Genomic DNA, 26,085 nt, shown 5'->3' with positions numbered 1-26,085 from the left:
ATCATCAATCAACTCAGTGGTTTATTGTCCAGTTGATCCACTCAGAGAATGGAGCTATTTATTATGAGGATCCTAACAATGAGGGACCTGGTGAAAAATGTAATTTTAGCACTAGGATTCGGAATACATAGAGGGAATTGAGCACGTGCACGAAGGGACTAATTGGATAGTTTGACATTTCTGAGTATGAAATGTCCTCTATGTATATTGAGTATCATCTTTGTCTTTACCTGTTCATTTCTGCCGGATTATAAAGCCCAATGGAGGAAACAACTTTATTCTTCCATCAAAGTTTTCAATGGCACTATGCACATCCTGGACAAAGGGGACCTCTGATTTCATCTGCTCCTCTAAAACTGCTGCCCTAGATACTATTGACCACAAAGCCTTCCTCAGCATCCTTGCCACAGGCAAAGGGCTTTGATGGAACAGCTCTGAGTTTTTGCCTCATACCTCTCCGACAGAGACTTATTCATCCAGATGAGCCCAAACTGATCCAGGCAATATACAGTGACTAGTAGAGCGCCAAAGGTCTCCATTCTAACCCCTGCCATCTTTAACTTCTACTTGGAACCTCTGGGGTAAATCCTAGCTAACGCTGACATCAAGATACACTAATAAACAAATGACACACAGCTTTACCTCAGATCACCTGATATGATATGGCATTTATAACACACCTATACACAAGTCTTTCATCAATAACATCTATTGGCCCAAGCACTGCCTATCCCTCTTTCAAGCATACCTGTCAAGCACCTTCCTGAAGCTCAGCCATACAAAGACCAAATTAATTCTTCTTGTCCTGCATAACCCCAGCAAGCATGCCCAAGTCCAAATGATTACATATGTACACTCAATTTAGATGTGACACACACATTGAGTCTGTTTGTCCGTTTATAACATTTGTACATAGACAATGTTTTAACTAATTGCTGTGTATGTTGTAGAGTGTTGTGGTGGAAAAAATGACCACTCACAATTCTGGTGGATTGGTGAACAATGTATTAGTAAAAATCAATAGCCAGAACAAAATCATAGCGTAATACAATTAGTTAAGATGAATATTCACACATGCTCTGCGGCAGGCGAGAACGCTTGTAATGTGATGACTTCCGTCTGCAAACGTCGCTTTTCCTTGAAAAGAGGAAGCCTTGCTCTCTGCCCTTACCTGGACACAAACGTGCGAAAAGGAATACATCGCCTCACTAACTGTGCAATCTCGCCCAAGGAATGTTTGGGCTGCTTTCTGCAGCTACCTTAATAAAGAGACAGACGAGGGCTCGGCTGTATCCGTATCCTAATGAACAAAATCCAAACTATTGTTGCGAATGCCTGCCCTTTATTTAATGAAGACGATACTCATGACTGCCACTGAATGCGCTCTATTACGTATGTTTGTAATGTTGTTTAAGTGCTCGATGTTTGTAATTGCCTAAACTCTGCCCATGAAACACGCTTACACATGTCAAAGGCAGCAGAGATGCGTCACTGAACCTTAGAAGATTCAATGCACAAATCTAATGCTGGCAAAATATATATAGCAATACATGTCCTCAAATAAGTATGACTTTCCCCGCAAAGTCGCCAACGGACGTGTGCCTGTGTGGTGTTGTTTGCTAGATTTGTAGAGGCCTTGGATGGAATGTATCTTCCATTAGTTTCTTAAGATTGATCAGGCACTTAACAAAGCATTCAAGCACCAAGACAAATTCACCTATCCATCTCATGCTTTATTAAAGACTAACATAATATTAATAGCGTTATATCACACCGAAAGCTGCATTCAATATTCCAAAACAAGCTTGACTAATGGTCGCCAACTCTGCATGTACTGGTCACAAAATAAACACTAACTATACATGAAAGTATTCAAGTTTGCCAAAATAATCTGCTGAGTGTTCTTGGAAGCAACACAAACAGGCCATAAATGAACTAATAAAGTGTTTTTGAAATCATTATGAAGTTCCCCCAACATTGCTGCACAAAACAAATCTGCAGGTATAATATTTTGAAATAATGTATTAATGAGCACACAATATCAGTGTGATGTATTATTTAAATGCATGTCATGAGCATCTATGCACTGCTTTGGTTCGAAAGTATCAATTTGAAAAATGGTGTCAAATCACTGACATTCCTTCCAAAATAGTTCATTGAATTGTCTATAAATGCACGGATCTCATTTGGAGTTGAAATACAAGCTTAGTAAATTCTGTAAACATAGTGATGCTGCCATCAAAATATTTGTTGGAAAAAGTCTGTAAATTGAAAAATGTGGTGTCTGCTTACCTGCATGTTCTGGCCCACATTGGCAAACTCGCATAGTGGATTGAGTTTGAGTTTATTTCTAGGGAACGCAAACCTTAATAGTGATATTTCTATGCTTTAAGTTAGACATTCATTGTGAAATCCAGCACTTCCATGTGCTTCAACAATAGGCCCTGTTATTACCCACATGTATTCTCTCACTTTACAAACCAAAGAAAGAAGAATGTGGGAGTCAGTCCAGTTGGGAGTCAACTCTCAGAAGTGGTGAATGTTGGCCAAAGATTGGAGCAATGAGTATGTAACTTGCTTAGGCAAGCGTAGGCAAGTCAAACAGGTAAGTGTCTGGTCTAGGGCAGAGCATAGCAAGTCTCTTAATTGTAATTGTAAGTGGTTGTATATAATGCCCTTCTGCCAGTAATGTTGGCCTCTCTGTGCTTGGCTTTGATGGAAAGGCGGGTCAGGTTTGTCAGTTGGATAGAGGGAAGGAAGAGGTGGAAAAACCTGTAGTGGTGTTCAATGGGTGCAGGTGAGAGGGACGCATTTCCTGTGTGCTGCTATGAAGAATTATGTTCTTAATGATGGTTATAGAGAGGTACAAGTTATCCCCAGGAGAAGACCTGGGTTTGCAAGAGCAATGGTTGACAGTGGCTGTTGATATACAGTGGGTAAGTACAAGTCTTTAAGACCATTTGACCTGATGGGTACGCTAGAGGCAATGAGTGAATTGCAAGGTTGCAAAATTCTATTGATGAGGAGTTCGTTGGAGGGTGATAGGGGTAGATGGAGGGCAGAGGGTAGGGTATTTTTCCATTAATTGCTCTTGGTCGTAGATTTCTTTGAGAGATTCCGGTCCATCTCAATGTCACGCAGAAGAGGGGTCCACAAACTGATGGGGTCCCACGAATGTAACACAATAGATGTTTACATTTCGTAAATACATAGTAACCAAGGTTCCAAGAGGATTCCGATTAGAAGCATAAAGGGAATATTGTATTATTTCAGATCACACATATTCATATTCAGGAGTAAGGAGCTGGGTGTGCATGCTCTTCACTAGTGGGAGGTGAAAGGATTGCTCTCGCAATAGTAAATGTTTGCACCATGCACCAGACCCCTTGTCCATTTACTCTGGGTGGTACCAGGGCGGGAGTATAATTTTGCATAGCTTTTCGTTGGTTGCTGTTTTTTAAAAAAATAATAGGTTAGTTGGAGAGCCATCTCTTCAGCTATTTCCTGAACATCAGGAATTTCACTTCCAGGCAAAGATGTTTAACTTGGGCGTTCTAGAGTTTTGTGGCCAGAAAAAAGAAAAAAGTTTATGTTTTCATTTTGCATTAAAGCTAGGGATCAGGACTAGGGTTGCATTGCTAGATATTGGTGCTCAAAATGAGTGTAGTGTTGGAACTTCCTGCTTGTGGAGAGGGTGTCACTACAATGGTACAAGCGATGGGTGATGCACAAACAAATCCTTTTCTTGACGAGCAGCCAGAGTAGAATCTGCAGTGCTGGTGTGATGTGTATGAATCTCTTCATTCTGAGCAGTAGTCCTGCCACTGTATTTGGAATTCTGTAGTTTCCTCATCAGGTAGTCTGGGAGTCTGATGTAGAGGCTGGTAACATAGTCTAGTCTAACTAGTACTAGTGAAATCACAGCCATGGTGCTGTGGCAGAATTCTAAGCAAGTTAGGATGCAGCATAGAGTGCGGAGATGGAGAAAGTGCTTCTGATGATGGCTCTGACCTGAGGTTCCAGTGAGAGGGTGTTGTCCATTGCGGTTCCAAGATTCTTCTTAGGCTAAGGGATTATTGTGGTGTTAGAAGTGGATTGATTGCAGAGTATCAGTTCAGTTCTGGTAGGGTTGAGTTTTAATTTGTTGCTTGTCATCCTTGTGTCCTTGTAGACAAGGCATGTTTCAAAATTTGGAGCATTATGTGACAGATTGTTATCAAATGTGTAAATTCTGTTTGTGTCCTCTGTGTAGTTGTAGCAGGTGATGCCAGATCTGTTGAGGAGTTCTATTAGGGGTGTCATATAGTTGTTAAATAGAAGAGGTAAGAGCATGGATCATTGCAATACTCTGCAGGTTAGTGGGCAAGGCTGAGATTTGCAGGGGTCCATGATCGTGGTTTTAGTTCTACCTCTGGGGAACAAAGTGATACATCGTAGATCTGTTTCTTTAATTCCAAATTCTCCCAGTCTATTTAGGAAGAATTTGTGACTGATGGTGTCAGAATCAGCTGAGATGTCTAGCAGGATGAGTGCACTCTCAGAGTTTTTATCTGTCTTGTTTTTAAGTGTGTCCCAGATTGAACATACAGCTGATTCTTCCAGGAGGTTGTTGGTTTTGATGAAGTCCCTGATTTGACTGTGTAGAATCTTTCAAGTAGTTTCCATATAAACAAAGAGTTTGAGATTAGGTGGTGGCTTGCTGAGTTATATGTGTTAGCTATGCACTTCCCAAGCAGGTGTCAGATGTATTCAGATTTCAGTGTAGCTGGAACAGTCCCAGTGCTGATGGAGTTATTGATGAAGGATAGCAAAATAGGTGTGAGCTCTGGAAATGTCACCATGGATTTGTAAACAATGGGGGGGTTCACATCTTTTGGCGATCCAGTTGATTCTCATGAGCCAATGGTAGAGAGCATCTTCTTTATAGAGAGAAGATGGGAAGTTGTTAGAGAGGTTGTAGGGTGAATTGAGGAAACTGTCAATGGAAAGGCATGAGTGTTAACCCCATTTATATTGAAGGTGCTCTTGAAGGTACACAATCATTTTGTGGACATTTCGAGCGATTTAACATCTCAAAAGTTTGTTATCAGGGACCAGGTAAATCCCTTTCTCACAAGCCTCTAAAAGTAAATCTGCAAAATGACCTGTTTGGAAAGAATGCTTTGAGTCAGCAAACATCAAACATAAATCCCCTGTGTTCAACAACACAAATACAGAGTTTGTGGGTGCAACCAAGAAATGCATCAATCATGGCAAAGCAGGGCTCAGGTGAGCATTTCCAGACGTCCCATAATAAACAGTCAATGAGTCAGCAATAAACTACCTTTGTATTTAACAGGTTGTCTTGGAGGGTAAGCCAAACAACTCTAAAATAGGAGGAAGCTGTGGTTAATGTGGACCCAGATACAAAGAGATAATCTGTGTCCACACATCTGATTGGTGTGAGTAAAAGGAGATAATTGAAGCAGTGCATATAGCTAGCTGATCCCAGTAGCACAAATAGAAGATTATAAGATTGAAAGGAAAGGGACATCCAACAGAAATATGAAACCTCTGATTTAATCTTCCACACATTAACATTGGATAACAAACTAACCGCTAAAGAAGAGAGAGGAGAAAAAGAAGAATACAGATACGATACAGGAGGTAGAAAACATTTGAAGACAGGAACAGAGACAAAGATAGAAATATAAGAGGTAGTTTCATACTTGAAAAGGGTGAAGAAACTAGAGAGTCAGTAGACTTAACATAAGATATAGCAGACCAAGAGAAGAGAGGATACAGCTATTAAATAAAGTGCCATCTACTGGAAAAACTATAATTGACAAGCTTGCCACTGCCCCCGTCTTCTTTACTCCTAGACAAAACCCTGTGGCAGTGTTAATGTCTGCCCAGTTTCTATTGGCATCCCCTGAGAGGTTCAACAGCGACCCTAAGTCCTACAGACTATTCATTAATCAGTGCAAATTGCATTTCCAGTGTCGCCCTGCATTATTTCCTGACTCTACTACAAAGGTGGCGTTGGTCCTCTCAAATCTCACGGGTACTGCCACTACATGCTAACTCATTACTTGCAACTAACAATCACATGTTGTATGATGGTGATGCCTTGATCTTGGCCATGAATTGTGTCTTTGATACTAGGTACAAGATGCCAGCTACCGACTTGGAATTCCCGAGTAACAAACAAGGCGCTACTCCGCTCCTCTCTTATCTGGCCAGATTTAATCTGTTGATAGACGAACCTGCATGGCCAGAAGACAAAAAAGCTGCAGTTTCCTATGAAGGTCTTTCTGAATATTTCAAGGATACACTTGCCATGGTTCTGGTGGTAACTGTACGGTTTCCCAAATTATTGGACTTTGTCCTCCAAATAGATGCCAGATGAGGGGATGGAAAGGACAAAAAAAAACACCACCAGTAGCAACCACAAGGGCAGAAACAGCAGTTACAGACCTTAGGGAAACTGAGCCTATGCAGATAGGACTGTTTGTGGTCCCTTGTCTAGCGCTGAAAGGGAGCATAGACGCAAGGCTAATCATTGTCTCTGTTTGTTATGTGTTACGCAGGTTGCCCTTGTCTCTGGAATCTTTCTAGCCGATTGTCACTATGGAAGCGTTACAGGATTGGATACCAATCCAAGATGGCAGCCGACCCTATTGGGAGCATGGTAACATCATCGTGCTTACGCCCAGAGAATATCAATCCAGAAATAAGAACGAATCGGGATGTGTAAGCGTCGCGTTGCAATTGTCTTCAATTGTGTTACGCTGTGTTTTTGTTGTTTCCTGGCTATTCTGCTTTGCCTTACTGTCAGCGTCTTCGCCTCCCGTTCCTTCTCCCCTGGGCTTCCCAAGTCCTCTCCTGGTTCTCTTTCTCCCTGGATCCTCCTTGCATCCTGTGTTCTCTCCTCCCGTGGCTCTACCTTTTGCTGCTCATTGCTTCGCAGCTCCTGACTTTGCTTTCCCGGTGGTTGCTGACAGATCTCAGACAGCAGTTTCAACATTCCTGGTTCACGGAGTCTCTCATTTCGGCTGCTACAATTCTTAAGTTCTCCACTAGAAGTTTCCGCAGCAGTCTTGGAGACTCTGTCATCATTCTGGGATTTTTCCCCTGGAGGGGATTTTTCCCTTGAGACCTGGCTCTGTGGGTGGCCTCTACACCCCCCTCATTTTCACCATTGTGTTGCACAGTGGCTACTTGGAAGGACATGCCCAACCTCTTCACTCCTAAGGACACCAAACCTAAAGAGGTAAGGACTGCCGCTCACAGCTTTCAACGCCTAAAAGAAGAAGAAAAATAAAACCATAGAGCAAGTCTAGGAATTGTTGGCAGCAGAGCAAGGGCTATCTTTCGAGGTGCAGAATTTGAAGACCGAAAGCACGGTACTATGACAAGCCTTGGTGTAGTGGGAGCCGCCTGGAGACACTGGCCTGTATAGAGGACCTCCTCTAGAAAAGTACTGTGAAGAACCCAAGAGATACAAAGAAGTCCTTGATGCATGCACTGTGGCGTTCACTTTTAGGCAAGCTGCCTTTCTCTCTGACCACTCTCGAGTGGGTTTTGTAATCTCTCACTTGAATGGAAGTGCATTACCTTGGGCCACAACTTTGGTGGTGGCCAGGAGTCCTTTGTTGGATGACTAGAAGGGTTTCATAGAAGCCTTTGCGAGTAGTTTTGACCAACCTGAACTCACCTATACGAAACAAGACACCTTGTTGGATTTCACCCAAGGCAACATGGATGTCCTCACTTATGTAACTAGATTTAAGCAGTTGGCTCATCAGACTGCTTGGCCCAAAGAGGCTTGCATTACCTTGTTCAGAAGGGGGTTAACGGACAAATTAAAGGACGAGCTTGCCCACGTCCCTAGACCTTCATCATTTGAGGAATTAGTCAAGCTGGTACTACAGATCGATTACCCTCTTCAGGAAAGAAGACAGGAACGGATGTGTTCTGAAAGCTTTGCTCTCAAGCCTACCCACCCACATATAGTCCCGAGCAAAAGGGCAAGGAGGAACCTATGCAAATCAGAACGGCCAAGGGGCCCATATCAAACTAAGAAAGGTCAAGGGGCAGAAACAAGGGCTTGTATATGTACTGCACCTCTGCAGAATACCTAGTTCAGATGTGTCCTCTGGCCCCTCTCTGCAGTGTGGGAAACGCCAGTTCCCACTCATAGTTGGGACCTACGTCGGGAAGCTAATGCTAGTCCCATGAATCAGGAAGCTGGAGTTGCATCCAGGACGGGTTTGTTGGTTATCAAGATACTCTTGTCCATCCCCGGGCAAGAAGCCATTGCAACTCATGCCATGGTAGACTCAGGAGCAGCAGGGTTGTTTATGGGCCAAGACTGGGCCAACAAAATGAATATACCTTGTGAGAGAAAGGAACAGGCAGTGTCGGTGAAAGGCGTTGATGGATTACTGCTAAGTGGTGGACCCATACAAAGTCATACTGTGAAACTCGGGATGGTGGTTCAACAACATAAGGAAAGTCTTCGTTTTTACCTTATATGGACTGCACATTACTCAGTCATTTTAGGAATGCCTTGGCTGTCTGTGCATAATCCCTACATTAATTGGTCTGCACGTACATTGTTTTTTGGATCCCGAGCATTGTATGCTTTCTTGTATGGGCATAGACTGGGAAGAAAGAGTTGTGCCTCCACCGAAAGATCCAGCAGTGGTTTCCTCAGTGGCTACGGTCCTACCCGCTAAGTATGCATCATTCCAAGAGATCTTTAGTACCGAAGAGAACACGACCTTGCCACCCCATAGGTCTGATGACTGTTATATATACTTGTCACCTCGTTCCACGGTTCCATTCAGTAGGATGTATTTGTTATCCCCGGTGGAAAAGAAAGCATTGCGGCAGTACCTAGACAAACACCTGCACAATGGATTGATAACAGAGTCCAAGTCTACAGGAGGGCCATCTTTATTTTTAATTTACGATGAAGGAAACAATGGAATTGAGACCCTGCATTGATTACACGGGGTAAACAGGATTACAGTGAAGGATAAATATCCGTTACCCTTAATCCCAGACATATTGGAAGCTGTACAAGATGCAAAGCTTTTCATTAAATTAGATTTACACAGAGCCTACCATTTGATAAGTATTAAGACAGAAGACGAGTGGAAGACAGCATTTCGCACGCACATTGGACATTACCAGTTTCAAGTAATGCATTTTGGGTTAGCCAACACACCCGCAGTGTTCCAAAGGTACATGGACGTCCTCTTTGCCGACATCCTGATGCACTTGGTGGTCATCAACCTTGATGATATCATACTGTTTTTGGCCACCCAGGAGGAACATGACATCCACGTCCGTCAAGTGCTGCAAAGACTTCAGACACAACAACTAAAGGTCAAATTGGAAAAGTGCCAATTTGATGCCTATTCAGTATTCAATTTGGGTCATCCTTTCAGGAAATGGAGTCATCATGGACCCCAAGAAAGTAAAGGCCATACAACAGATGACTGCAGCTTGTACTTCGAAGGAACTTCAAAGATTTCTGGGTATGGCGAATTTCCATAGGAAGTTTATTGACAACTTTGCGGCTATAGTTCTACCCTTGACTAGACTCCTCAAGAAAGACATTCAGATTACTTGTTCCGACTGTCTGGCTTTTGAAGTTTTGAAGGAGAGATTTACCACCGTCCCTCTTTTACGCCAGCCAGTCTAGCAATGGTCCTTCATTCTGAAGTCGGACACCTAAGATTCTGTGGTAGGAGCCATCTAAAACACTCTCTGGAAGAGTACATGGAATATTTCCTGGCCTTCTTTTCCAGGACCCTAATCCACATGGAATGTAATTATTCCATCTTGGAAAAAGGAGCTGCTAGCAATTAAATTGGCTTGTAAAGAATGGAGACATCTGTTGCTCAGCGCCCCTCAACCAACAGAAATCAGGACGGATCTCTGCAACCTGATGTCCTTGCAGAAGTTCGAATGCCAAAATAGTAGGCAGGCCTGTTTGGCACACTTCGTTGCTCACTACTCCTTTGTTATGACTTACATACCTGGGTCCAAGAATCTGATCGCAGACCTTTTGTCCCAAAACAGATATCTGATGGTTGAACAACCAGTTTGGGGGAAGATGTTTCCAGTCTCTACATACATATTTACCGTTGATACTTGATTGCAGCAGTTACAGGTAGACAGTGTGAGAAATCCTCCAGATTTCAAAATATAGAATCTAATAACTTACAAGGATGGATTATATTATTTCCATTCCTCCATTCAGGTACCCACCTCAGAATACCGTTTGAAAGTGATGCAAATGGGTCACGGTTCTTTTGTGGCTGGTTAATGAGAACAAAAGGCTACCATGTATCTTATCAAGAGGTATTTTTGGTGACCAAACCTATCCTGAGATGTGAATAATTATCTAAAAGAGTGCTCTACATGTCCCCAAAACAAGTTGCCCCATCAACTACCTATAGGGCAACTATGTTCTCCGTCCTTGCCCTGCCTACCATGGAAAAAGATATCAACTGATTTAATTGTGGAATTACATGAATCTCAAGCTTGTACGGTAATCATGGTCACTGTGGATTATTACACCAAATTGGCTAATTTGTGTTTTGACTACATGGTTTACCGGACTCCATCCCCTCTGATCGAGGTAATCAGTACACCTTCAGATTTTGGGGAGTATTATCCAAACAGCTGGATATTTCATGCAATATGCCATTCGGTTACCATCCAGAAACCAATGGACAGACAGAGCGCTTAAATCAAACCCTCAAGCAATATCTCAGATGCTTCACCAACATATCTCAAGACAACTGGTTGTTTCTCCTATCATTGGCAGAATTCTCCTGTAACAGCACTGTTCATTCTGCTACAGAGAAATCACCCTTTCTAAGCTCCTATGGTTTCCAACCTACTTGGTTCCTTAAACTATCCCCGGTTGTTACACTTGTACCTTCAGTTGAGTAACACCTCGATCTCTTTTATGATATTCAACAACAAACCCTCCAAACCTTGAAAGAATCTCAAGTTATCAGCAAGAGATATGCTGTTTGAAAAAGAAGAAGAGCAAAGGACTATAAAAAGATGATCTTGTGTGGTTGTCTTCGAGATATGCTAGGGAACGCATCATGTTCAAAACCCTTGCTCTCACACACAAAACTCTACATGACACCGCTCCCCCGTATCTCTCACAAAGGATTGCCAAACCAACATCAGACAGACCTACCAGAATGGCCTACCTAAATAGGATCACTATCCCTAAGCCCCTTAGAGTCAGGGCTGGTGGAGCCAGCTTTCCGGTCATAGCAGCATCCAACTGGAACTCCCTCCCCCCACACATAGAAACATTGACCCTTACACCGCATTTAGGAAAGCTGTCAAAACAGTATTGTTTGTATAACTGCATTAACTGATCGCTCTTCTGTATCAAACATCCAGTGTTTGAACGAATGTACCTTACCATGCTTGGCCTCCGCTCACTCTAACCACGAGCCAAGCCTAAATCCTGTAACTAAGACATATTCTTGCAACATAGCCTCAATGCCCCTGGGCTGTAGTGTGCTTTACAAATTCTAATTAATAAATACCTCCCCCCGAAGACTCAAACCTGGAAAATTATCTCCTAAATACTTTGGACCTTTTCCAATCGTCAAGTCTATTAATCCAGTGGCATAAAAGCTGAAGTTACCAGCATCATGGCATCACATACACCTGTTTTTTCACACTTCTCTCTAAAAACCTTCCACAGGACGGACTCAAGACCACATCATTCCCCCTGCTGGAGGATCACATGGCTGAATACGAAGTCTATAACATATGCAATTCCAGCTACTATGGTGATACACTTCAATACTTAATAGACTGAAAAGGATACTTAATGGCCTGCGAACCCTCAACCAACATTCATGCCCAACGGTTAGTTCAAGAATTTAATCAAAGTAACCCTTATAAACCAGAGGGATTCTGGTATCGAAGGGGCCATGATGATATGCATTATGCAGGTTGACCTCGTCTCTGGAAGCTTTTTAGCCGATTGTCTCTATGGAAGCGTTACAGGATCGGATACCAATCCAAGATGGCGGCTGACCACACTCGGAGCATGGTGATGTCATAGCTCTTATGTCCCGATCCAGAAATCTCAATCTGGGAATAAGAACGGATCAGGATGGGTAAGTGTCCCATTGCAATTGTCTTGAGTTGTGGTGTGCTGTGCTTTTGTTTGTTTCCTGGCTGTTCTGCTTCCCTTTATTGTCGGCGTCTTAGCCTCCCATTCCTTCTCCCCTGGGCTTCCCCGCTCCTCTCCTGGTTCTCTTTCTCCCCGGATCCTCCTTGCATTCTGTCTTCTCTCCTCCCATGGCACTCTGGCTCTCTCTTTGGCTGCTCATTGCCTCTCGGCTCCTGACCTCGCTTTCTCCATGGTTGCTGATGGATCTCGGACAGCTCTTTCTTCATTCCTGTTTCACAGAGTCTCCCATTTTGTCTGCTACTATTCTGAAGTCCTCCACTAGAAGTTTACAGGGCAATCTTGGACACTCTGAGTTTTTCCCCCTGAGATTTGTTTCCATTGAGACCTGGCTCTCTGGATGGCCTCTGCACCCTCCTGAACACCCTTGGGTTGCACAGTGGCTACTTGGAAGGACAGGCATTACTTTTTCACTCCTAAGGACACCAAACCTAAAGAGGTAAGGACTGCCACTGACACTATTGCAGTTCTGAAGACCCTTTTTTCCGCAACTGCTGAAAAAAGACCTGTTCGGAAGCAGGAAACCTACAAATCTTGTCCACTCGAGTGGTTGTCCTCTGGACTCCCGGCCCTTACCTATTCTATTGCCAGAGTATTTGGCTATAGTGTTTTCCTTACCCAACGTTCTTTCCTTTAATACCCATTCATCCATTGACTCAGGGACTACGGGGGAACTACATGGATAGCCAATATACCTGAGAGGCAGAGGTTCTAATCATTTCTAAGCAAAAACCTCAGGTAATCAGCGCAGTTGACGGTACAGCCCTTGTTTCAGGACTAGTGAAGGAACAGAACAAATGTATACTGATGTCCATTGAGACTTGACATCATGAGTATATAGTCTTCGATCTCATAGCTGCACCCCAGTATGAAGTCATACTGAGATTGCCTTGGTTACAGGCGCATAACCCACATATTGACTGGGAAAAAAATGAATCCTCTTTCCCTTCAAACTACTGCGATGTTCATTGTTTCGATCATCTTGATACCTCTATTCCTCATTCTCCCTGTGCAGCCTTACTTGAGAATATATCCACAGTACAGACATCGATAGGAGCTGTCACCAAACTCTCTGACAATACAATTCCCAAGGTGGATAGGTCCTATACTGATCATTTGATAAGAATGGAGCCGAACACTTAACGCCTCACAGGCCTTATGATTTCCCTATAGACCTAGTGCCAGGTTCTAAGATACCTAATGGCAGAGTGTGTTCCCTCATTTTTAAAGAAGACACAGCCTTATGATTTCCCTATAGACCTAGTGCCAGGTTCTAAGATACCTAATGGCAGAGTGTGTTCCCTCATTTTTAAAGAAGACACAGTCTTAAAGGATTATCTGGACACTTCACTAGCAACTAGATTCATCAGTCCCTCCAAATCACTGGCTTCATCACCATTGTTCTTTGCACCCAAAAAAGGAAGGTGATTTAAGGCCTTGTAAAGACTACAGGGCCCTCAGTGTCATCACCATAAGAAATCAATACCCTGTGCCACTGATCTCTGTTTGCTTGGATGAGTTGGGGTCTTCTGTAATGTTTAGTAAAATTGGTTTTAGCTGTGCCTACAAACTGGCCCGTATCCAAGAGGGGGATGAGTGGAAGATGGTGTTCAAGACCCGTTATAGTCTATATGAATATTTGGTGATGCCCTTTGGGCTTCGTAATGCCCCAGCCACTTTTATTTTTTATGAACAATGTTTTTCAGGACATGTTAGATCACTAAGGACAGATGGCTGCACATTTAATAAATGACTATGTGATATTGAATTAGAGCTACATTTGATGGAAGATAAGAAGATGCTGCAAATGGAAATTACAATAAAATAAAAACAAATGTGAATGTAAAAGGCCTTGGTGGCCACACCAGATTTATATAAAAATGTATCCCAATACTTTTCACAATATATTCTAAAATTATGTCCAAATGAAAATTATCCTCTATTTGGGAACACAAATAATTTGAAATCTCTTAAAGAAAAGTCAAAATCCTCTACATTGTGAAACATTTCCAACAGACAGTTTCCCTGGTCAATAGTGAGTTGAACCTTTATGCATCAATTATGGTGTTAAAGATTAATAGGATAATACATAAGTTAATTTGTAGAGTACAACATGGATTTGTTCCTAAGCATAATGTTCAGTATCATGTGTCAGCTCTGTCAATTGCATTCAACATTGCAGTAGAGAAGCATATACCTTTAAACACAATTACTATTGATGTAAGAATGGCATGTTATATTTTGAATTAGCAATATCTGTGCTGGATTATGTAATAGAAACAATCCTCTGCAGCTGTCTTAAGTGATATTCAGGCTATTTTTAAGTCTCCAAAAGCAAAATTCTGTATAAGTAATAAACTCTGCGAAATGCGAGGTTCAACGAGGAAGTAGTCAAGTGATTCCTCTTATTTATTTTGTTTGCAGGATGCATCGACCCACAAGATACATGGTTAAAAAGGAAAATAGTATCAACATTCTGAAATTAAATGACTGAACCCAAGAATTTGCATTAAATCCAAGCAATCCTTTAGCAAACTAAGGTGACCTGGAATATGCTCTTAAAACAATATGAGCGACTGCATGTGAATATCGGAAGGTCTCAGGATAAATAATGTTGCTAAAGATTAAATTAGCTAAACTTATATTTTTTACAAATCAGAATTAGTCAATAATAAAATCAAATATCTTGGGATCTTGGTGAGTTCTAGTTCGAAGAAAATATATAAATTGACATTTCTGAATACTCCAAACAATGTAATGCAAGAACAATAAGAGTTGCAAGGAATCAGTTATTGTATTGTGTGGGAAAGGCATTTTCTAGTCAAGTAAATGGTTAATTCTCTGTGAGGATCCCGATGGCACCCTATTGTTTACATTTGCAGGCCCAGCATTTTTCATACAAGTGACAATAAACATACTGAGAGTCTGATAGCTAATTTCGGTCAAGATTTGTGAACAAAGAGGAAAGGTCAAATTAGGTCATACAGTTCTATATGGAACGATTGTTGGTTTGTAAATTAATTTCACAACTGAAGTGAGACATGTGTAATTAAAATGTTATCAAATTGGAGAGTTGGTGGTGAGGGTCAGAATCAGTTCATCACAAGAAAATGAAATAATCCGTTCAGCACAAGAAAATGATGTTTGATCAACAACTTTGAATACCTTTAACTAATATCATTTTTCAGAAAGTATATTGCGTCCCCCTATCTTGGCAAATTCCTCATTGAGAAATAAATGATCAGCTCCTTCACCACTTACAGCCACATTGGCAAACTTTATTGAATTCTTTGATAATATAGGAGAATGAGATTAGCTTTTGTGCACAATGCGTCAATCTGTAAACTGATTAAGTAACCAAGAATGATTTCTTGTAATTGTGCTACGTTATTGCATGTGAAATGTTTTGATTCTTTTGCACATAGGCTGCAGGGCTGTGTGTATAAATATATACTTTCACTTATTTCCTCTGGGCTATGGAGTGTGGGTCTCAAAAGCCACCACTTCTTGACACCAACACAGTGATGTCCAGAGCAAGGAGGTGATTGTTGTTCCTCGCATCCTCCTATTTTGTGTATCACATGTGTTTTTATTGTGTTGGTTAGTTCAAACCTTACACAGTTAAAAGGAATAAGGAAATTAGAAATGTACAAACATAGATAAAATATATCTTCACTGTATCACATTCACTGATTCATTGAAACCTGAATGCAACCATTTTTACATAGCTTCTGTACATGTTACACGTGCGCATGGATTACATTCTCAAACATGGAAATATTTCCTTCGAAGAAGCTCAGGCGATCAGTGAAACAATGTTGGTGAATGAAGACATAACCCCTTTTCAAACATGCTCCTGCAACATATGTGTGGTAGTATATAACAGTTGCACATGCAATAAAGAAGCACAGTTAAGAGAAATAATGCTTGCTTATTTTCGAAGGTTACACAGTGGCAGGTTTTGTGCAAAAGCAAATCCCATTCTGTTCTATTATCAAATGACTTCTCACCTGGTAACAGGGTGACCAGGAGATCTTTTGCAGAACAACATACCTTGCATCAGGCTGGACTTTAGGTTGTCTTAGTTTCTCAGGTACATTTGTGTCTCTCTCTTTTTTATTGTTTTTTATTCTTTTCTCTTTCTTCCTTTCTTCGGTTTTCCCCACTCTCTTCCCCCCTCTCTATAGGGCTTTGAAGTGAAATACCGTTGTGCGTGTAGCATGATATAAAACTCAATAAATAAATTAAAGCCCGAAGTGCATGAAGCTTCCTGTTTTGCGAACCCTCATTTAAACCACATCATTGTTTGTTCACTGCTAATTGGATATAAAAGTAAGACAATACAGTTCCGTCTGGCTAAACAAATAGAAACAAGGAATGGAAGAGAAAAACTTGGCAAAGGTGTTGATCATTTATACAACTGTTACACATCAGCCTCGATGCAGACTAATAAGAATGATTTGCCACAACAAACAATATAGATTGTAATATTCAGTGGTAAAATTGCATACGTTTAGGAAGAAAGCAAATTATGAATTGCTTTCGTTCTAAAAACAGTCTAGTTATATGGGGTCTGTCCAACTCTACAATTTCAATCTTTCTTGGAAGCTAACAACATACTGCACAGCTGGTAAACTGGTTGCAGGCCGGCATATAGCACTGGAAGATTTACAGTTGCGCGTGCTTGAAATTCTTGCAAAAAGCAAGTCGGGCCTATTGTTTCTTCTTGACCTCTCAGCGGCTTTCGATTTGCTCGACCCCCAGCGTCTGTTAAATACATCAGAGTCTATGGGAAACTGCTCTAAAGAAGCAATTGCTTGGTTCCAGTCCCTTTTATTCCATCGAGTATGTATAATACATTGGGGTGATGTCCCATCCAGTGTGGTGTGCCTCAAGGAGCCTGTTTGTCAACATTATCCTTTACAATCTATACCAGACTCCTTTCTGCCCTCCTTTAGGATTCTGGTGTATTTTTCACTAATTACGCAGACGATACACAGTTCGTCTTGGAACTTAGTAGTGACTTTTCGCAGGACTCCTCGAAACCTCTCCACATATACAACCTGATTGAATCATGGATGTCACAGGATTGGATGTTTATGAATGGAGAAAAGACCAAGCTCCTATTTTTTGGCTTGTCTTAAGCCAGATCGAAATTGAACATCGAGTATGAAAGCTTTCTTATTAATGACAGTGTCATTTCAGTCCAGAGTAAGGTCAAAACGCTAGGCAATCCTCTCTTAATGCAGACAAACATATCAACCTGATTACCAGAAATTTTAATTAGTATCTCCATCTTTTAAGAAACATTCTGACTTTTCTAACAGAGGAAAACATCATCACCATCTTGGTGCCACCATCTTGGTTCCACCATCTTGGTGCCGCTAGATTATTGTAATGCTCTGCTGCTCTGGGATAATTTCTCCTGCTTAAAGAAATGTCAACTCATTCAAAATGTTGCCGTACAGATGAATAAGAATATTCCAAGAAGTGATTACATCTCGAAGCACAGGAGAGATCTCCACTGGTACCCCTACAAGAACGTGTACATCTTAAAGCTTGTACTTTGGTTCACCGTTGTATTTACAGTATCGCCCCCTCCTACTTAAAGTCTTCAATTTTTCATTATACCCCAGCTAGATCCTTGCGTTGCTCCAATCTCACCCATGCCTATTGCCCTGGATTTAAATGCTCCAGAGGCTTAGGAAGATCCCTCCCTATCTGTGCTTCTAGACTTTGCAATTCCCTTCCTTCAGGTTTAAGCCTGGAGGGGAACTTGATGTCTTTCTGCAAGGTGCTAAAACCTCTACCTTTCAAATAGGTGACTTCCTGTCTTGTTGCATTCATTTATAAATCTGCTGTCTCACTCTTTTTGTAAGGTCCATAGTGTTTGTGTGTGCACCCATGCCTGCGGGCAGCCCAGCACGTTAGAAATGAATAAAATAAAGTTAAAAAAAATAAAATCTAGACAACCCTTGCTTGTGGTGCTACCTGAATGGACTTACTACACAGTCGGTTTTTAAAGAAGAGAGACATGTAGTCAAGACGGATATGTAGAAAGCTAACATAAACAATTTATAGTTTTTTAAAATCTGTTTTTACTTTATGCTCATCGCAAGATAAACAGAAAAGAAAAAAGGTTACAGTGTCATTATCACATACAATCAGGATATAACAGTACAGTGTTGTATTACTGAGGATATAGAGCATAATAAGGAGTCTCACAATCATATCCTCAACCTCATAGTCCCTCCCTCTTTCTCTGTCAGTGCATTTACAGGATACCCTTGCCCGCAGAATCTCCAATATCATCCCTAATTCGTGTCAGTTCTCTTTCCCCGTCTTTCCTAATGTACTCATTCCCTCCCCCTATATCCATCTCATGCTGAGAGCCTGCTTCCCTCATGGCAGTTTCAAGACTGGAGAGGAAGTGAGTGTATTCAGCATTTGTCCCCAAACAAGCTCCACTCCGTCATCTCTTTCCAGATCTCTATGTTTCTGTAAAATCTCTTTCTCTGCAAACCACCAACGTTGGATATTCATGATCCATTGTCGGATAAGCGGGCCCTTAGGACATTTCCACGATATTGCGATCCTCATTTTGGCCAGCTAAGTAAAAATTGCACTATCCTCTTGCGAGTTTAATCTCTCTTTCTCATAGAATCCAATCCCTATAGGCAGACAGATGGCATCCATCCATAAGAAACATGCACTAGAGTGTTTATCCTGGCCACCACCTCCTCCCAGTATTTGTAATGACTGGGCAGTCGCATGCCATGTGCCAATACCCTGATAAACTCCATCCACATCTCGAACAGCTATGATACAATGATGCATCCATAACATGGAGTTTCGCCAGGGTCATATACATCCTATGTAAAAAAGAAATGTAATTCAACCAATCAAATTCTAGCATTCCAAGGCACCTTTTTTGCCTGATACCATATTCAGAGCCATTCCCCATCGAGTATTGCAAAGCCCACTTACATTTCCCATTTGTCTGTGCTCAAAAGATCGGAAGAAGGCAACACCTCCTACAACACACTATATAATCGAGAAATCACCCCTTTTGCTTCACTCAGAGTCAGCAAGGTCTGTAACAGGAGCAGTATCAGTGTTCCTGTGAGTTATTTCTCCCATAGTTTGGCCATTATCCTCATCACCCTAGTGTATGCCAGAAAAAAGCCCCTAGGCATGTCATACATCCCCGTCCATTGCTCAAAAGCGAGCAGTCTCTCATCCACGAAAAAAATCACTTAGCGCTAAATATGGAGAGGGCCATATCTCTGAGTGCCTTCATGATAGTTGCATCAAACCCCAAAGGTAAGTCTGCACTATACACCCCCTTGATCTTAAATGTAACCTGAAATCTCCCCCACACAGTATGTATGATGTTAAATATACTTGTGTCACCCTTTGTCCCCATCTGATCCCAAAGCAATACACTTCCCTGGCTGTGTCTAGGGAGAGTTACTAGCAGCCCTTTTATTTCCACTTCCAGCGATCCGTCATGTCAGGCTGCAAACTGTAATTGGGCTGCAAAGAAGTAAAGCAGGTCGAACCAGTCCTCCCCCCTGACATGACCGTTGGAGTGTCTTCAATACCACTCTTTGTCTCCCCATGCCCAATAGTAATTCCCCAATCTTAACATCCAGCATTTAAAAAAAAAATTCTATCGCACACAAAATATTGGTAAAGAAATATGATAATATGGGGAGAACCACCTTTTTACATAAAGCTATCCTACCCATTAGTGACAATGTCACTGACTTCCAGAAGCCAATAGCGTACCTAATGCCCATCAAAGCCATGCCCATATTAAACATTAATGTCTTCTACATTCCATGGGATAACAGATATTTAAAGGATGCATCCTCCCATTCTATCTGCCAATCAGGAAATGTATATCTATGCTTATCCCTTAGACCCACCAGAGGGAAGAATATGGATTTTTCCTTATTAACCAGGAATTCAATAAGAGTCCTAAAATTCTCCAACACCTCCATAATGAATAGAATGTTATATAACATATTTCTCACGTTTAGTAAAACATTATCCACATATAATGACATACTGTTGATATGTCCCTGTACCCATAGTCCTGTCTCCGATATATAGTTTTGGAAGTATACGGCCAAGGATTCCAGTGTCATTGCGGACAAAATCAGAGACACCGGACAGCCCTGCCTAGTACCTCTGCCCAAAGTCTACCTGATCCATGACAAAATGCAGACGTCACAAATTCATGGAGGTGTTCCTTCCCCACATAAACCCACACTGGTCTGGATCTATCACTTCCGGCATCCTCTTTGATAATCTCATAGCAATGATCTTCCCTACGATGTTTGCATCTACATTTATCAGTGAGATGGGTTGATACAAATTACAAAATAATTTTTAGTTACAAAAATGTTGTTTGAAAACAAAATATAAGCAAAAAGTACAACATTAAACATTCTTTGCATTCCTGTACGTATAGTTCTGCAAGGCAATCTGAACAGTTTCTGGGGCCTGGGCACAGACAGCCTTGGAGTACCCCCATGTGTCCCATGCCCTCCTTCCACCCCCCTGAAACACATGCCCTAGCCTGATCCACTAAATGAAGGGATTACATACCTTGAGCCAAATTCAACAGGAACTTGTGTAGGCTTTACATGGATTATCTAATTGTTAATAAAATGTAGACATCACACATCTCTGTGACCTTTTTCCCCAAGAGGATTCTATATCGAAGACACGGGTTGCTTTGTTTTTCGAATAATATATTCATTTTGAAAGAAAATAAAGGAACATTATTTTTAAGCAAGTACTTTTATTTTTTTAATAAAATGATAACCTGACTGTTCAACCTGACCATGTATTTCTGTACGAATGTGTCCTAATTGCATGCCCTGGGAAAACATTACATGACTAGGCAGCAGGAAAAAAAAAACGGCATGTAACAAACATCAAAATTCACTTAGCATTTCAGTTCATTGGTACAGGGGGGCATATCTTAAATGCAACCACTGCACTACAGATACTGTCACTCTGGCTGTTAAGTGGGCACGTTGTGACCTTTCAAAGAGGGCTCTGATTTTTAACTGAGGCTCCGAATTTCAACAAGAAGGAAAACGGGACCCACTTGTCAACAAGAGTGTGAGACTCAGGTGTGAGACTTTGGACTGAATATAGTGTATGTCAGCATTGCAAATGCACAGAGCACATCCAGCTAAAAGGGGACGTGGGGTTACATTTGGAACTGCATAACAGCTGATGTTATCATTTTGCACCACACCACAGTAATATGGACTGAGTGTAATGAAGAATAAAACAAAGATCTACTAATCCAACTAACACCTCTAATCTCTAATAGATATCCTTAATAATATTCAAGGCAGCTCAGTCGTTAACTTTTGGTGCAAAGTTTTGGTGCAAATTGGTAAAATGAATGTAATGGCAAACACAGGCTGTGCAATGTTAATTAGAAGTGCAAGATAATAAACATGAAGAAAAACATTTGCCATGCAGTGAATACGTCACAAGTTGAAGATGTGGAATGTGGATAGCCACATTGTTCAAAGTAGCCTCATTGTGAGAGCAGGAAAACAGAGCTAAGTAATGTAACACTTTTCATCCGTTGCTGCATCTCTAAGAGTCAGACTTATCACATGTTTTCTGGAACATTCTAGTGAGTTGGTATTTCAAGCATTTTGATAAGCACATGTTACAAACAGTCGCAGCATAGAAAGCGCATCCACGTTATTAATTGTAGATGCCTATTTTTCATGTGCTTTGACCACTCATATAATGAAATTCAGATGTAACCGAAGGTTATAGGCTGCCAAGATTAGTAACAAATTTCAAGGTCAGTTTTAGCAGAAGTATTGGCATCTATCACAAGAGGGCATTTGAAGCCTGCTCTGAGAACAAGCTGTTGACCGTGGCAGAGTTTTGTTAATGAAATGTGCAGCCTTTCAGTATTTTCATTTTGAATTGCAGGCAATGTCATGAGAAGAACCCAGTGAATTACGTATTTTGTTTGTAAATTCTATGAATTCCAATATTTTATAAAGCAAAGAAAAAGCAAGGTGAATCGGCTTCAGATTACTTATGTGCCCCAGTCTCTTGTGGTAACATACTGACAGATGTGAACCAGATGGTAATTGCATTTTACCACAGGTGGTATTCCCAGTTAACCGCTTGTGGTAAAACACATAACAAAATTGTTCACTGTGTATTGGATCCATCTCAGGGACTCTTTATATGAACAACAACATTCAGGCATCCTTGTAAGTGCATTCTATATTACCGAAAAGGTGGTATTGTAGATAAAATACCACATGATGATGAAATTATGATTTAGAGCGCACCAGGTCCGGTTTTGGCACACCATTTATGGTCCCGGTATAAGAACAAGATCGGGAGGTCCTGTATTTTTAGGGCTCACCAAAATCCCCCAACAGGCTCACAAAAAAATACAGCAAAATACTCCTGACAGTTTTATGGTGCATTGGCCGGGAAAGCAGTAAAGTAATTACTGGGCCTGACCTTGCATAATGTAGTATAACTATATTGTGTGCTCAGTGTTTGACCCAATGTGCATTGTGAGGGAAGTAACAGCAATTGCGCTGAGTGCACATTGTGTTTTCTTTTTTGCTCCAAGTGCACTAAGCCACCATGTCCGAAATTGAAGCAGAGTTTTCTAATTTATCAGGTTATTTATAGGCAAAACGTTTTGCTTTTGAAACCTGGTCATCTGAAAACTTAGCAATCCGGAAAGACAGGATTAATACTGAAGTAGGGAAAGAAGCCCTCGAAAAGATTTTTGAAGAGGGTAGTATTGTAAAAGTATGTCTTCTTAGATTATTTCAAGACAGAGAATTTAATGAGGAGATTAACTACATTGTTAGATTATGCACTAAATTGTGGTTTTCGCTAAACAAGTTTACGAAGCTGTGGGGAAAAGATGCTGAAACTATTACCAAGCTGCAGTGAAGTTTAGATGCAGAATGTGAAAGGGTAGAACAAATGAAGGCAGTTTAAAACATAGAGAGCTAGACACAGAACTCCAGGCCAAAAGTAGTAACCTTATGGCACCATTGATTAAGAAGGACAAACAATTTAATAAAAGTGAGAGATAATTCATTCATTTAAGAACTGTGTTAGGCAGTTCACGAAATTATAGAGATGTTGCAATATCAGAAATCTAGACACTTAGAAAGGATAATAGTGAAAAAGATAAGGAATTCTGTGCCCTGGAAAGTGAAATATTTAAACTATTTGATGAGAATGAAGAAAAAAACAAGGCAGTTAACCATTATCAGGCACAAATCAATGATTTCAAGCAATAGTCACTAAAGTCAGGAAGGAGAATTTTGCCCTTTGCCATGCAGCACAGCAGCTCGATGCACAATGCAGAGAAATGAAACAGCAGATCTCTAATTTCAAATCTCAAGAAAAGCGGCAGTGCACCACGTTCATTGAAGCTAAATCTAGCCTGGGAAATTTGCCAGCATCTGTCCACTTGACAAGGCCTGGCTATGGTCCAGTATTTGAAGCTGAACCACCCACAATTTTTCACACACATGCTCACCCACAAGAAGACAGGAGTGGGGGAAAAAATTACACATCTCATAATGCTCCATGTAGCGCCTTACAAATTATGAATCTATCAAGGCTTTGATCAAACCAACATGATACATTAACATGGGTAGCTATGGATATATCAAAAATCATGGGCGATACTTTTACTACACTTCAGACGCTGCTTCTGCCTGTGTTATTCTTGATCTAAACAAACAGAAACATGTGTCATGGGAGGACTTTCAGAAAGAAATTAGACACCAATTCTCACCCTATCAATCTATATAGCAAGCCGAGAAGGCTGTTTATATCATGTCTGCACAACCAAATGAATCCCCCGCCAATCCTACAAAATTTAAGGAGGGAATTCTCACATTTTGATGTGATCTTTAACCCTCACTCAACAGAGTTTAAAACTGCACACTTTCATGGGCTTCAAAAAGATATTGTATCTCAGTTAATGCATGAATTTGACAGAGAAAAGCCATGAGAATGGATATTTGAACAGGCAACCAAGATCTACGAGGTAATATTTTATGAGAAAGAAGAGGGAACTTAAAGTAAAGAAACTAAATGAAAGACTAAATAATCCACACCAGCAATTCCAGAGGTAAGGTCTGCAACGATGCCACTAGATTCAGCTCAAGCTCAGGCAAAGAATGAGACACAACACAGTCAAAGGTGGCTCAACAGAGAGCACCACCCCAAACTCTGATGTTCCAATCTGTTTATCCCAGCAACAGAAGTTCATACATTAGTCCTAGGTACATTGATTATAATCCTAAACTGGGGTTTTGCCGTGATATGCCAGGACTAAACAACAACTGGAATTAGATGTACAACAGTCCATACCAGACATTAGAGGCACAAAGTAGATTTGACCCTAACACAATGGTGTATGGCCATCAGGAAAGACCAAGGTATGTGGATGGATTCATTGAAAATGGAAATCAGCATATTGAACAATTCCACTACATGAAAGACAAAATGTGAATTATGTACCTCGCCAATATAGTGAGTCCCCACCACAGGTTGAAAATGGTCAGAGGATGGTCACCCCACGTTCTCACCCCTCCTGTGTCATGAGAATGCAGGGGAAACACAAACAGAAATCAATCCATTGAAAGGTACCAGAGTCGGCCAAATTAGGGCAAATTCAATCATCATGGGCCCAGACAACAAAGGGATGAATTCAGAGACATGGACAGGTTCCAATGCTTAGAGGCCCAGGTTAAAATGCTGCCTGAGTAAATAGGGAAACTGTGTCAACATAGGAAAAAGTAAAATGATGGTCTTCAAACACAAATGCTGGGTGATTAAGAAATATATCTCCCAGTGGCCCAGCGGGTGAAGTTCAAAGCATTATACATTGTCCATCAGGCATTACATGGCCTGGGTGTGGACTTTATATGCACTAAATTCACGCGCTACTATCCTAAATGCTGTCTGCGCTCTGGTCTCTACATAAACAATTGAGCTTTCAAAACATCCAGGAACTCACGAGACTACATGTGTTTCAATCTTGGATGAAAAACAAGTGTAAAGAACTGAGTGTAACGCTTACTTGGACTCCTCTGGAGCGAAATACCTTCCCAGCCTGCGGATCTGATACCTTGGAGCCTTTAGGATTCTTTTTCTGTTTGAACAAACAAATGACAACAATAGAAATGCTATAACATCAATTAACTGAGATAATACAAAATGTGTATTCCCTTAAAACACTCCCTTCTAACTCCAAGGCTGAATTCCCTTCTCACCTGTGTTTTATTATTCTGGAGCTCTCCATCCTGCTTTTCTACAGAGGCATTGAGATGGAGATACAATGGTAACTTGGGTTGCTGATGAACTCTATAGCATCTTGCCTTGTCATTTCTATTCTTTTAAGAATGAGTCTTTGGATAAGTAAGCAGGTGAAGATACTGTAATCTTTAAGGGCTTGAATTGAGTCCTACATTGGAGAGATCTCTCTTCCCAATTACTTTTGTTCTTTTTCTCTTTTTCGCAGGTTCTGGGAAAAGGATTATGTCTGTGGATGGCTGCGGAGTTACTCAGGATGAAAAACCGTTTTAACATGTAAGTTTGCCAATACGGAGTAACTGCGGCCTTCAAGGTGGAGCGTGGTAACAACTGTGAGGTGAAGACTTGAAGAACCTTATGGTACGTAAATGCTTTTCCGTTAAACTGTTAAGTTTGTTTTTTAATTAAATACCTCCTGTGTTGTCTGCAGGTTTTCAGAAAGCTGAGGAAAAAACCTTTGGAAGATGCGATGGTTGCAGATGAAACTTCTGACA

This window comes from Ambystoma mexicanum, chromosome 1q (genome assembly GCF_040938575.1).
Source record: "Ambystoma mexicanum isolate Mex_15411 chromosome 1q, UKY_AmexF1_1, whole genome shotgun sequence".
NCBI lineage: Eukaryota > Metazoa > Chordata > Amphibia > Caudata > Ambystomatidae > Ambystoma > Ambystoma mexicanum.
This window is presented reverse-complemented; position numbering follows the sequence as displayed.